General features: G+C 46.9%; 1 protein-coding gene across 1 annotated transcript in view; it reads right to left on the bottom strand.

The window, feature by feature from the left end:
* Window positions 1-11,643, bottom strand: part of ACO1 (aconitase 1) — a 68,439-nt gene extending 56,796 nt beyond the window's left edge. Inside the window, exon 1 of the mRNA XM_079791177.1 lies at window positions 11,513-11,643. The gene's annotated coding sequence lies outside the window, so the exon portion shown is untranslated. The remainder of the gene's footprint in view (window positions 1-11,512) is intronic.
* Window positions 11,644-12,140: the final 497 nt, after the last annotated feature.

The raw sequence follows: 12,140 nt of genomic DNA, 5'->3' as shown, positions 1-12,140 counted from the left end.
CCCTGGTTCCTCCTAGAAGGAACCATCAATCATAGACGATGGGCTAGAGTAGGAGATGCTTTACAAGATTTTTATCGAGCCTTTGGCCCTGAAAAGATTCCTGTAACTACTTTTTCCTACTGGAATTTACATGCTGAAAATCCACTCACATGGCCCTGATGTTCAGGAAGTTATTAAAACGGGGGAGGAAATTCTTAAAGAAAACTCCCGTCCCCCTTCCACACGCCCTTCAGGATTATTATGAGACTTTTGGTCCAGAGAAAATTCCTATTTTAATTGTTGATGGCCTTGATTCAGCACAGGAGAGTTTAAGAATGTCTAAGTGGGTTACAGCCTGCAATGGAAGGGTGCAAGTCTCTAAGAATACCATCTGCACCTCTTCTGCCTCCACGTGTAAACTACTTGTAACCAAGTAAAAAAGAATAAAAGGAACTTTTCAGCAACGGCCAATAATTCTTTATCTTAAAAATCTTTTCTTTCCTTAAAAATAAAAATAAATAAAAATTGAAAAAAGTAAATAAAATAAAAACAGTAGATGCCAGACCTTTACTGAATCTTCCCCCTAAGAAAGAAGGAGGTGGGGGAAGGGAGACACGAGGTGATCCAATATGGACGCCACTCCCCAAGACAGCCAATTTGAAAGGCCTCATCTTCACCATCTTTATTTATTTTCCAGCTAATGACTTAAAGCTTTTACAAATTTATAAATGCATCCGGGATTTCTGTGCACATGCAAGGGAAAAGGCCAGTTTAAAAACGAGTGCGCATAGTTTTGAGCTGGACTTGACCTTTTTCTGTGTACAGAATAAAAACCCGAGACTATTTTGGCCTTAAAGATGGTGGAGATGAACCGGGGAGAGAGATAGAGGCTGGTTTCCCAAGGTGATTTGGGGTGACTCTTTTGAAACTACCCACCCCGAGGCAAGTAACCCCCAGGAAGTAGAAAGCAAGATAGCTATGGGTTCGCTTCTTGACTTCCCTAGCAGGAAAATTCTTTTAAAATATTTAGCAGCTGTGCCAGGCCTATTGGCTGGAAATTTACAACTTTTAAGTTCAAATTATCTAAATGTATTGAAATTTATAATACTGAAATGTTGATCTGAGTATGCCTAGTATGAAGTCTAGATGTTATAATTAATTAATCTATTAATTGACTATGCCTTATATTTTGTTTGAAATGTATCCTTAAAAATGTAAAAGTATTATTGATTTGAGAAATGCTAAGTATTTAATTTTGCTATCTAAGATTTAAAGCTCTGAAAGTTTAAGGTCTCTTTACTCTCCATTAAAAGGTTTTAAAGCTACACCCTTTTTTATGGAGGGAGGGATGGACGCGCCCTTCCCCTAGCGTGTAGGTGGGCTGGTTCCCGCCAGCGGCCATTTTTAAAGAATGTTCATTTGCATTTCAATGGCTACACCTTTTGCTAGCCGACCTTCCCAGAAAAGGTCAAGTGGCTAGGCCAACCCCAGCCAGAAAAAACATGATTTAAAGTTAACTATTAGATTTTAAAATTTATTCTTAAAAATATAAAGGGTTATTAATAAAGAACTGCTAAATATTTGACTTACAAACTCTGGAAGTTTAAGGTTCAGATTGAATTGTGAGAAATTATAGAATTGTGGTAACTAAATGCCTAGAGTATAGCAACTTAATTTTTGAGAAAATAAAATGTGTTTTCTCTTAAATAATTAGGAATTCAAAACATGTTACTTCTTGGTCTGATTTAAAAAAGAGAATTAATTCTGCGATACAGTTTAAATTTAATTGATATTCTTTAAGATAATTTAAGTATATAATCTTTAAATCATATATACATATATATATATTATATGTTTGACCTTTCCAAGGTATTTCAAGGTTTTGAGAATAGCTTTTAAGACATTTCACAGGCCCTTAAATGTATTTCAAAAGTCTATTCTCTCTTCATGGAAAGCTTTATAAAATAATGAAAGTTTTTGCCTGTAAGGAGGGCAAAAACAATATATTTAAATATAGCCAACATTTTCAACAGCAGTAAAATTTCTAAAAAGACAAAAGCCTCAAGCAGCCTGCATTTTTGGATCGGCTGGAGGTGGGACAGTGTTTATACTTTTGGATCAGAACAATAAAGTATCAAATAAGTTTTACTGAATAGGTTTCTTTGCTTTTTAAATTAAAGATACCTACTTAAGTTACCTTATAAATTGGATTTTTAAAATATAATCAATGTCTCATATAAATTAAGTTACATGAGAAGCCAATGTTTTTATAAGTAGTTGAATCCTGACTCGTAGCCGCCTGCATTCTTAATTAAGCCAGAGGCGGGGCAACATTTGCCGCTTGTGAGGCAGCCGCCATCTTGCCTGCCCCTCTGGCCATGTGGCTTTTGGCCACCATCTTGAAATAACAAAGGCCAGTCCCCTTCCTTTAAATAAGCCAATGTCTTTGTAAGCAATTTAAATAAGTTTTCTAAAAGGGTTACTGAAGGCTTCCCATGATTCCTCTGTATATTCAAATAAGCCTAAGAGGATACTTTAAAAATATAATTATAAATTTATAAAAAAGAAATTTTAAGATTTTAAATTCTATTTCACTAACATTTACAGTATAAACTGAAAATTGTTATTAAAATGTTAAATCTGAAAGTAAATTAGTAGTCAGCCTTACTGTAAGAATACTTGTAATATAGCTAGCTAGTCGCCTGAGGCTTGCCTTTCAAGCTGTAACCATACAGGTTGCTTGTTGTAAAAAGAAAGACAAAGATCCTTAAATGAAACGCTCTATAGCCTGCAGATTATTTTGGGAGAAAATAGAGTTTTCCTTCAAACATCAGAGATTGTAATTGATAATCAATGCATCAGACCTCAGAAGGTGTAGATAAGAAAAGATTAAATGACTTTTAGAAATTATTAGGAGACTTTAACTGGTTAAAACCTTTTGTGTACAAGAGAAATTGATAGCCAGTTTGAGATTGAATTGCCATGGCCTAGAACAAAGAATATTCTTACATGATATTTTACAATTTCATTATAGTTTTTGATATTTTACAACAGCATATTGTACAATTATCCTAAACTTACAAACTAATTCTTTGAATGTTTGGCAGCAATTTAAAAAGGACATGAAAGAATTTAATCCCTTCCACGGTGTGGAAGGCCCCTTGGGAAAGCATTTGAGCATTCTATATTGACCCTTCTTGCTCTTTTTGCCAAGAGGGACCCTCTTCTCACAATCCAATTGCCCATAGCTGTTGCCTGAGTTTTCAGTTCATGCTGAGGTTGAAGCCTCATAATGACTGGTACCATGGATCTGTCTCTCGCCCAATGGCGTGAGATGGGCCCTCCCTGGAGAAGAAACCTGGGTTCCCCAAGATATGTGATCAATGCCGGGGCCCCGCCAGCAGGCGAGGGGATCCCAAGGCAGGTGCTGGGCATGGAGGCCATAGGGGCATAGGCTACCAAGGAGACAGAACTGAACCTCACATCACCCTGCTTGGCCCCAGAGGATGGCTGGTTAGTCAAAGACGGGTAAGATTCCTCAAGGGAGGAACAACCTAAGACAGGCACAGTCGCAGAGGGGCCATCAGGAGAGAACTTGGGGGTCAACAGAGGTGGGGCACAGAACCTCACCCCCCCAACATTGCAGGGGCTTGAACACTCGCCCCTTCTGAGGGAGGTCTCCTGCCCCATGGCTGCTTCGCGCTTCCCATGCCAGCTCAAATCGGGACCCAGGCAACATACAGAGACTTGGCCCAGATCAGATCAGATCTGGACCCAGATACAGAAAGAGACTTGGCCCAGCTTGGATTGAGACCCAGGCAACAGAGAGTTGGCTGATGGCAGCTGCCCTATATCTAAATCCAGGAATGCTCAGGGCTTTCTCAAGGATGCAAAATAATCCTTTCCATTAATATTTACTGAGTAAACTAAGATTGTTGTTATTTAATGAGTATTAAATTTGACAGTAAAATAGTCAAGTTTTCAGATTAATTTAAATTGGCTAATTGAAAATAAATATTCAAGAAAATGTAATTGTACAAAAGCTGTTCCTAAAGTATTAACCAAAATTTCTATTGATGGTTCATTTCATGGTAAAATTACTTAACATGCAATGAACCTAAAGCAGTCATATTTTGTGCAGAAATTAAAATTTAAAGTTATCAAGACTGCATTATAAAAATCTTCCAAAACCTCCTAAAAATTAAATAAAAAAGGGGGATAGTGGAAAAATACCATGTAAGAAAAAATATCCTGTAAGTAAATTACATCTAGAAAAAATTTTTTACTTTGAAAATTAATTTTCACACAGCAGGACACCCATGAAAAACATATATGGTGTCAAAATAAGCCAAAGGAAAATTGTTTGGGCAAAAAATAAAGGATCCCAAGTAAAATTTATAGAAAAGAGTTCTCTATTAACCTTGGTCGAGAATGTGTTTGTATATTTTCAGAAAACAACTCCTAGACCATGTGGATTCCTGCAACAGAGAGGAATTAACAGGAATGCTCCAGCCATGAAGACATTTGGCCCTTGGGCATTTAGAAAAATAACCGACCTCGTAAAACAGCAAATAGATTCAGCTTTAGCAAAACCCATTCAGATTCATTATCAATGCCTGGAAATGGCCGATAGGTGGGGCTCGGTTTACCAAGAGCGAGAAAACCTCCAGACCCAGACTCGCTCCTTCCCTACGGGGACAGCATCTTAACCAGAGGGATGCTTACCTACGCTCTGGCCAGAGCCAGAGGTATGGGTATCAAACCGAGTGCAGAGCAAAGCATTGCAAGGGAAGATCGGGACATTTTTTCCAACCTCCTCTGGATTTCCCTGAGAGTACACCTGGTTTGCATAGAGGTTGACATCAATAAAAATAATGGCTCTGCCTCTCCTCCCCAAAAGATGTCAAGAGCCACACATGGTGGGCATACAAAGCCCACGGGAGGAATCAGGTCGATGTTTCCCCGGTTGGTTAAGGCCCACTCCCTTCTCTTAAACAGAGAGGGAGGAGATGTCAGGAGCCAAGAGTCAATGACAAATTAATTCTAACATTATTTTAGTAAGCTAATGAAACAGAACCTCATGGAAAACTGGTCCTCACCATAGGCCTACTTCCTCATGCCTAAGGACAAAGCATTCTTCGCATAACTGCCCTTCTACCACCACACCTGCCCTCCAACCGCCCCATCCTTTATCTATAGTCAGCACCCTTTATGACCTTAGCAAATTATCTAACCCACATGACCCGCTCAGCCCCCATCCCTCCTAGATATCTCCCCTTCTAGAAACCACGTGCACCCACGGCTACTTCCTCATACCCCCTCCCCTGCCTGCAGCCCCTGCTGGCAAGCACTGATAGGTCCACAGTTCACTCCCCGCGCCCCACCTCCCACTCCCTGACTTGGATATAAGGCACCGCTGTAAGAATAAAATTTTGAGGCTTGATCAGAACCCATTTGTCTTGCCTCCATTCTCCGCGTCCCTTGTTTGTCTCGTTCTCTTAGGTTCGTCTCTGGTGTCTGCGTTGTTGCCCCGCGGGTCGGGGCAGCTCAGTGGATATAGCATCAGCCTGAGGACTGAAGGGTCCCTAGTTCAACTCTGGTCAAGGGCTCATACTTTGGTTTCCAGCTCCTGGCCCTGGTCGGGGGCATGCGGGAGGCAACCAATCGATGTGTCTCTCTCACCTTGGTGTTTCTCTCTATCTCTCCCTCTCCTTTCCACTCTCCCTAAAAATCAATGGAAAAAATATATCCTTGGGTGAGGATTGAAAAAAAAAATTTTTCCCTTCAACGAACTCGATTCCAATTAATGTAGCATCCATTCTTTGAGCATCTCCTTTGCATTAAGCACTGCTAAGGAATACAGAAGATAAGGAAAACACTTTTTTGCTTCATACAAATAAATCTAACCAGGAGACTAAGATCAGCACACAAGTCACGATAGTAGGATAAGGATTATAAGAAAGGTCACCTGAGAGACAGCTGTCACGAGGGGAGAAAGGCTTTGCAGAGAAGTGGGGAAAGAAAGAGGGAAGACACATGTACACGGAAGAGCAAACGCAGCCACAGAGAGCGGGACGGCACAGCCAGTGCTCAAGGGCCACTGGGTGGTTGAGCGGCGCTGACCCTGGGGCAGAGGGGTTTGAAGATTTGGCTCCAGCAGTCAGCCCATGCTTGTCATTAAAAAGACACAGCAAAGAAGAATATTTTTTGTTAATTTATACAGTTGAAAATGAAGATGTCAGAGAGAAAAAGGAATGGGAAAATATGAAACAAGACTGGCCATAAGTTAACGTTCCTCTTGGTTGAAGCTGGAGGTTTCTACTCTCCACTTCTTATGTCTGACATGTTCCATTAAAAATGTCCAAGAAAGAAGTGAAGGCCAGGCGACCTAGGGAGATGGTCAGCTGATGGCTTCTCAGATGATGGTGTTTATGAAGAACTTCCCAACGTCTGGGTCACCCGGAGGGGGAGGGTGGGCGGAGGTTGGAGCCCACTCCACGGGGAAGTAGTACAACGTGACGGCGGCCCGGCGGCGGGCCTGTTTTCGGTTCCCCATGCCTGTCCCTCGGCCCGTGTTTCCCCACTTCCCACTGAGAGGAAGGGTGGTAAGTGTGTCTAAGACAAACGAAGGCTACCGGGTTGTTCTCCTACTAGGTGTACAAGTAACTATGGGGCGTATTTTTGGTCATGTCCAATTTAATCCTTGTCATATCAAATTTAATACTTTTTTAATACTAGCTAGAAAGCATTGATAGGCAAAGTGAAGACCATTTAAAGCCAGCTTACTCCAGAACGCAGAGAAAAGCCTTCGGTGCGTGGCAGAGCCTTTGCCTCGGTCCACGCGTGTGCACACCCACACATACAGGCGCATGTTTCCTCTCCTTGAAAAACAGGATCACAGGGAAATATTCTTGGGTAATATGTTTTTTCATTAAACTGTACTTCCGGCTACTCCGTGAAATAGCATTTTCCAACACCCTTGTAAAGGCTGAGCGATAGTTCGGTAAAGAACACTTGGATCTGGGGCTTAAATCTAACATGGCTGTTTAACGAAATCTTCCGATCTGAGAGGGCTGTCTCTCAAGATTATTTTGCGTTAATATATACCCGTACCATACACCCTTGTTCAGAACCAGGATGTGACAATTAACATGATTTTCTTTATCGGGGGAGAGGAGGCTGCAGTAACATTTTTACTAGAGAAATAACTACCTTCTTTTTTAAAATACAGGTTGTTGGGATTTTCGTTTTTAGTTTTGTTTTCCGGCTGTAAAAGCAATACACGGATGCTGCAGGGCAGGCAGACAAATGGCATCACCAAATGCAACAAGTAAAAGCCCACTGTCCTCTTCCACCCATCCCACACTCACTGCAACTTTCACAGTTCGGTAGATCTGTCGCCCAAACATCTATAAGGCAATTTTAAATAGATGGAATGTGTAAGCACACACCCATATGACTTAGGTACATGTATAGACACACAAATGCCCACATATACATACATACATACACAAAATGTACATTTACAGTGTATAACATATGCACATATAATAAGAGTTTTTCTTTTTGTTTTCTTTTTTTAATCCTCACCCAAGGATATGCTTTTATTGACTTTTAGAGAGAAAGGAGGAGGGTAAAGAGAGAGAGAGAGAAACATCCATCAGTTGCCTCCCATACGCACGCGCCCTGAATGTGGATCGAACTCTCATCCTAGGTATGTGCCCTGGCTGGGAATCGAACCCCTGCAACCTTTTGGTGTACAGGATGATGCTCCAGCCAATGAGCACCCAAAACTCACACGGGGCTACACTGCAGGTCCCTCCATCCCAGCATGTCCGAGATGGCTCCAGAGAGACAGTTGGGAACAAAGACACCCCCTTCCCTCCTCCACCCATGGCTGTGTCCTCAAAACTTGAACATAGTTGGCCTTCCTTTCAATAACCTACTATGGATTCTTCTTGGATTCCAAGTCCTTTGCAGTTGTCACTCTAGCCATGTCTGTCTTGGAATATCAAGTCCCTAGTATTCATGCATAAAGTCCTAAAGAATTTCCTTTTCCATGAAACTACCCCCTTGAAGCATGGCTCCTGTTTCGACATTCTAGCACAGGGGTCAGCAACCTGAAGCTTAGCACCTGTTTTTATAAATAAAGTTTTATTGGAACTCAGCTGTGTCCACTCATTCACATATTGTCTCAGGCTGTTTTCACACTACAACAGCAGAGCTGAATAGGTGCAACAGAGACAGGGGAGCCCACAAAGTGTAAAATGCTATCTGACCCTTTACAGAAAAGTCTGCTGACCCGTATTCTAGAATATAGTGAACACACACTATTTTTTCCCTATCAAAGATTTGGAGAACTTGAACCATGCACCCCATGTCCAGTGTTTCTGTCCTGGCTAAAGAGTCTGTTTTCTATTAAAATACAGAGGAAAATCACCCGGCTCTGACACAGCAACGGTGAGCTGGTAAACCTTTAACAACTTGCAGAGTGGGGGAGCGCCCTGGCTTTCGAGCAGATTTCCGTGGTGTAAATACACGGATGATGGCGTACTACACGCTAAAACATGCGATGCCACTGGAACGGAGCTGGAAGAAATGCACACAACACTAGTGCCAACCAGCTCCAGCAAAACACTGGCTCCTCCAGCATCTGCAGGGCCCCGACCTGGGACACCAGTGGCCCAAGCCCTCACTTCAAAGGCGAGGAGACCGAGGCCCCGAGAGAGAAAGGGCCTCGCCCGGGACTGGGCTAGTGACTGAGCCAGGCTGGAGCTCCTTTCCCTGCAGAGTCCGGCTGCCTCACCGGGGTGACTTCCTCCATAAGAGCGCGGAGGCAGGCAGGCGAAGGCGGTTCTGGGCGAGGCGCGTGGCCATAAACGTTGGTTTTATTGGTATCTTCACCGTTCGGGGCCGGGCTTTCCCAGCACCTGCTCTGAGCGCACACCTGGAAGGGGTACTGTTCTTCACACGGGACCATGGCTCATGTGGGCTCTGTCTCTATGAACCAGCAGTTCCCTGAGGGACCGCCAGCGGAAAGCTCTGGTCAGACGGGGCCCACACCTGTTTTTGCTCCTACTTTTTCCAGAATCCTGTGCGGAGCTGGGCACGGGCTGGGGCAAGGGAAGTAGGTCAGTAAATATCTTTAAACCAAGAACAGAGCAGGCGCTCAGAGGCGAACCCACTGGCTGCTCCAGTCTGCGGAGAGTGTAGCTACAGATGCAACACGCCCGTGTGCCTGCAACATTTCCGAAGGGGAGGCTGCAGCCTGGAGCACAGAGGCCCTGTGGATGCAGGAGCGGAAGGAAGGACAGACTTAGAGAACTGTTTGTCTATGATGTATGGAGCTTCTACCTGAACCTGTGCTGACCGAACTTGATGTGGCGGAAATAACCCGAGAGGGGTCCCACCTACCACGCACCAGGAAGGATGCAGGAAGGGCCACTCAGGGACACACCTCGGCAAGTGGGAAGTGCAAGAGCACCGAGACCGGGGAGTGAGTTCCCGACAAACTCAAGGCCATGCAACGGCAAACAGAAATGCACACGGAGAAAGGAAAGACAAAAGCACGCACGCGTTCCTGTTCTTTCGGAAAGAACTTCTGGTAACAGTCACACAGACCCCTGTACGCTCGCCACAACCTCCGGGTGGGCTCTTCTCTGGACCCAGGTCCTGTCGGACCCGGATTGCAGGCACAGAAACAACCAAGTAAAAGCCCACTGTCCTCTTCCACCCATCCCACACTCACTACAACTTTCACAGTTCGGTATATCTGTCGCCCAAACATCTATAAGGCAATTTTAAATAGATGGAATATGTAAGCACACACCCATATGACTTAGGTACATATAGAGACACACAAATGCCCACATACACATACATACACACAATGTACATTTACAGTGTATAACATATGTACATATAATGAGAGTTTTTCTTTTTGTTTTCTTTTTTTAATCCTTACCCAAGGATATGCTTTTATTGACTTTTAGAGAGAAAAGAGGAGGGGGGGAGAGAAAGAGAGAGAGAAACATCAATCAGTTGCCTCCCATACTCACGCGCCCTGAATGGGGATCCAACTCACATCCTAGACAGACATGGCTAGAGTGACAACTGCAGAGGACTTGGGATCAAAGAAGAATCCATAGTAGGTTATTTAAATGAAGGCCAACTATGTGCAAGTTTTGAGCCACCTGTGAGCCTTGCTGAGTCTCCAGGAGGCCAGCAGGGCTCATCAGCGCTGATGTGGGGCCCCAGCACTTAGTCGCAAATAGCAGAGGCTAACGCTGCCCATGGCATGGGCTGGCCTGGCGTGCGTTCCATTCAGAGGCAGGATCGCAAACAAGAAGCCGGGCCAATGACGGAAGCCTCGGAGGCATCTCCCACACCAGTGGTTCTCGGAGTGTGGTGCGGGACCGGGCAGTCTAGGAATCCACAAGGTCTACACGAGTTTTGTAATGACACCAAGAGGCGATTGGCTTTTTCACTCTCACGTTTTCAGGAGTACACACAGGGAGGTTTTCCGAGGCTACATGACACGTGATATTGCAACAGACTGGATGCAGAAGCAGAGAGAGGAATCCAGCTGCCTACTATGAAACCTGGCATCAGAGAGGTTTGCAAAAATGTAACATGCCACTCTTCTCAGTAACAGTCTGTTTTGGACAGCATGGCTCCTTGCAGAAAAACACGTTAGGCTAAGGATAACAGGACCACTATTGTTTTAAAATAAAGTAAAAATTTCTGTTCTAGATGGTAAATATCGAAAGATATAACCCAATATAAACAAAAGCTCCTTAGTACGCTCATATTTAGGAGTGTAAAGGGGTTTTGCGTCTCCCCAAAAGTTTGAGAACTGCTGTCCCAGAGGCTGTGCCCCGCGGCCCTCACCCCCAGGAGCTGCGCGCGGTGCAGGAAGGAGGACATGCCACTCAGCGTGCGTGCCGCTGGCTTAGGAAGGCAGCCCATGCGCCCTCCCGGCTCTGCATCTCTCAGGATGTGCTCCGTGCCGCCCTCCCACCTCCCACCGAGGGGTGCTTTCCCCTCGCCCCTTTTTCCTCTTGCCACTTGGTGGGACTGCCGATCGGCCGGCACCCAGTGAGGATTTCCCGGCCCGGCCAGCCCGGCCCGGCGAGGCCTACCCGGGAGGCCCGCACACGCTCCTCGGAGTCAGGACTGCCAGCTCGGCCGGCACCGCCTGCGGAGGGCTCGCCGGCGAGGCCCGCACCGCGGCGAGGGTTCTCGGGCGGCACGCACACCCCGGCACCGGGGGCGAGGGGAGCCCTTCCAGCCCCGGCCCCTGCCCCCCGCGCGGCACGGGCTGGGGACAAGGTGAGGAGGTCAGTCCCCCGGGAGGACTAGTCCCCGATTCTCCCCGCGGCCTCCCGGGCGCTCCCCGCCCTGGGCCGCCCAGCGCCGGAGTCGCGCTCGGGAACGTGGCCCGGACGCCGCGAAAGGGGCTCGCGCGGCTCCTCCCGGGACAGGGCGGCCGCGCTCCCGCCGGCGACGTCGGGCCGGCCCGGTCGGTACTCACCGGGGCTGCACCGAGGGCTCGGGGGCCAGGCGGACGCCACGCTGCTCCGGGGCCGTTCCAGGGCGCTGCGGGGCGCGCTTCCGCGAGCTGCACGGGTCCACCCGCGGCCACCTCCCCCGGGCCCCGCCCCGCGCCACCCGGCCGGCCGCCAGGGGGCGGGGCGGGGGCGGGGCCAGCGCGCGGCCGGGGGGGGGGGGGGGTGGGTCCGAGCGGGGCCGGAGGGGCGGCCGGAGTCAGCCCCGCTCCCCGCCCCGCCCCGCGGGAGGAACTTGGCCTTGGGAGCGGGGAGCTGATGGGCGGCCGCAGCTGGGGACCCACTGTCCCTGGGGCCCGGTCCGCTCGTGCGCGCACAGGGCCTGCGCCCAGGGCGACTTTAGCCACTTTGGGGCCTGGAGGGCGACTGCCAAGCTCGCGCTGGGAAGTGAGCCAAGGGGGGCGGGTTGGAGGGGGGGGGGGGGCGGTGCAGAAATGCAGCTTTTAAAAAAGATTTGGCTGAGAGGCCACCCTAAGCTCCATTATTTGGTTGCTGGGTAGGTGTGATCTTCTCGCTCCTCCCCCGTCCCCCCCCCCTCCCCCGCCTCTCTCTCTCTCTCTCTCTCTCTCTCTCTCTCTCTCTCTCTCGCCTTAA

Source organism: Cnephaeus nilssonii (assembly GCF_951640355.1).
Source record: "Cnephaeus nilssonii genome assembly, chromosome: 14".
In the NCBI taxonomy this organism is placed as follows: Eukaryota; Metazoa; Chordata; class Mammalia; order Chiroptera; family Vespertilionidae; genus Cnephaeus; species Cnephaeus nilssonii.
The sequence above is the reverse complement of the archived record's forward strand: the minus strand, read 5'-3'. Positions and strand labels throughout refer to the sequence as shown.